At 40.8% G+C, this 2,850-nt stretch overlaps 1 protein-coding gene across 1 annotated transcript in view; it reads right to left on the minus strand.

Annotated features, from left to right (window-relative positions):
* LOC117111531 (adhesion G protein-coupled receptor E3-like) overlaps positions 1 to 2,850 on the minus strand; it is a 30,518-nt gene that overhangs the window by 21,752 nt on the left and 5,916 nt on the right. The gene's annotated exons all lie outside the window — the stretch shown is intronic.

Consider the following 2,850-nt stretch of genomic DNA (forward strand, 5'->3'; position numbering starts at 1 on the left):
ATATTCAAATCAAGTTGCTGCTTAGCACTGGGAACACTAATAATTTATATATATGATATAATTTCATCTATATATAGATGATAATTATCATCTTTAATTAACTCAACGTTCATTCTTTAATCGTATTAAGATTCAGTCTTTTGGCAATCATTTAAATGTTATTTTAAGGCGAAACGGGATTTTAACTTAATAATTAACAATGTGAATATATTTTTTGCTGTGGGATCAGGGCATAGCCTTGATGCAATAAATACGTTAATAATTACAACCAAGATGTACATTTTTAACTGTAACTACCCTTAGGTTCCACTTTATCTCAATGACTTTAAACCTATTGTAAAAAGAAATGTAGAAACATATTGCACAGGATAACAATAAGTTGAATTTGCATAATGTGAAATGGAAATATTGAAAGTAAAATAACATAATTCAATTCAATTTCTTATATTGCTTCGAAAGCCATCAGAGGCCAATATTCGCTAAAACATGCACATGATCAAAAAAATGTAACGAAATTCACAAAAGAACACATTGATAGGCGTATATATAATTTGGAAGAACAACAATTGTTAAATTACATTTTTTTTAAAATATTGAAGGATAGGTGGAATATGTAGCGTTTTCGGAAGTACGATTGTATCAATAACAGTGATGTGACGCCCGTGAGCTCTTTGGGGAGAGCTCAGGGCCCCATTAAAAAAAGTCACCGGAGGGGCCCCGGGGCTCTCCTACTACTACCACCAGGCACTTTACTGCAAATCATTAGCTGTGGTGTAACACCCGTGTGCTTTCCTGGCCCAGTCTCAGTCCATGGGCCCAGCAGACCACGGGGCCCCTCTTGCTACTATCAGCGCTCTACCACAACTCCTTGACAATACGGCCCCTCCCAATATGACCCAGCATTTTAAATGGAGCTTTGACCAGGTTTTGTAACGCCTGTGTGCCAAAGCCATGTTCCTAGTCCAAATAAGCCCCGATGAGGCCAGGGGCTCCTATCATTGTAGCCCAATACTCCATATAATTCCTTGCTACGACGCTTTTTACAATAAGGTACACATTCTTTTATTTTTCAAAAATGTATGGGGAAATGGCTGGAATCCAAATTCACCCTAAAATCCGCCTCCCCCTAAGACATTAATAAATAAAGATTTAAATACATGATTAACCAAGGACTTATAACTGTTACCAGGATAGGAAGCTGGCTGGTTTAAGCCGTCTAACTTGAAATAGCCTTATGTGCGGTATTGTTATGCTAATGAGTCAGATAAGCACAATCTGCACGTGCTCAGAAAAACAAAACTTTCCTTAGTCACTGCGGCCCTCACTGCGTATTGGCTTAACGTACAGCTAGGCCTAGCCGAGAATTACGGTACGGTAAAACAAAGCAAAATAAGGGTACTAATTTCACTTGGCATGCCAATCAATCATACCTTCACACTTAAAAACAAACTAATCTGCCAATAAAATCACCTGCTATTTAAGATATAAGGCAAGTATGTTCACAAATTCGATTTTAAATTGATGTAATTTTAGTTTGTTGGCTAGCCTAGGCCATGTCTAACCGCTTATAAAAATTCAGAAAAAAGACCCAAAACAAATTAGAATGAAGTTATCAACTAACTAGTGCATTAAAATTATTCATATACTTACTACTTACTTATATAAAATTAAAATGTATTGCTCACAAACGCCAATTTTTTATTTTAATACGCCTTTTCTTTGTTTACCGTACCGTAATCCTTGGGAGGCCTAGCTGTACGCATATAGCCGATACGCAGTGTGGCAAAGGAAAGTTTTGTTTTTCTGAGCATGTGCAGATTGTGCTTATCTGGCTCATTAGCATAACAATACCGCACATATGGCTAAGGCTATGTTCTCACACGGCAGCTAACGGTTAGCAGGATCCGGATCCTTCTAACCGTTAACTGTTGGCGTCCATACGAGAAAATCCCGATCCGGATACCAAGAATATGATGATCGAATCACTGGCCAATAAGAAACTGGAAATTGTAAACGCTTACGTGTGATTGGTTGATGATAGAAACGCGCTCACTTCCTAACCGATAGCGTGCTAACCGTTAGCGGTATCCAGATACCGCTAACGGTTAGCGTTAACCGATCGGGCGTTCTCACACAGGTGTTAACGGTTAGCGCTAACGGTTAGCTCCCGATCCGGACACTAGGTCTCTCGTGAGAACATAGTATATGGCTATGTTGGCTATGTTCTCACACGGCAGCTAACGGTTAGCAGGATCCGGATCCTGCTAACCGTTAGCTGCCGTGCGTCCATGCGAGAAAATCCCGATCCGGATACCAACAATATGATGATCAAATCACTGGCCAATAAGAAACTGGAAATTGTAAACGCGTAGGTGTGATTGGTTGATGATAGAAATGCCCTCAACTTGCTAACCGATAGCTAACGGTTAGCGCTAACCGATCGGGCGTTCTCACGCAGGTGCTAACGGTTAGCGCTAACGGTTAGCACTAACGGTTAGCTCCCGATCCGGATACTAGGGCTCTCGTGAGAACCAGCCTTATATACATCATCTAGGGATGGTGCTGTGCTCTTCTCGTTCTGGACTTTATTTTGTTTTCTTCTCTCTTTATTGTTTTTGGATGGGGGCGGTAGCCCCGTGCTCCCTGGATCCGCACTGATAAGGATTGATGAATGATCGTTTGATAATGCTTCCTTGAGCCTTTTGACAAAGCATCTTTGGAACCTAGATCAATACATTCATGAGCCTGGTTCTCACGAGAGCCCTAGTATCCGGACGCACGGCAGCTAACAGTTAGCAGGATCCGGATCCTGCTAACCGTTAGCTGCCGTGTGAGAACATAGCCATGATT

This window comes from Anneissia japonica, unplaced genomic scaffold, assembly GCF_011630105.1.
Source record: "Anneissia japonica isolate Jap-2015-1 unplaced genomic scaffold, ASM1163010v1 scaffold6030_len697274_cov183, whole genome shotgun sequence".
Taxonomy (NCBI): Eukaryota; Metazoa; Echinodermata; class Crinoidea; order Comatulida; family Comatulidae; genus Anneissia; species Anneissia japonica.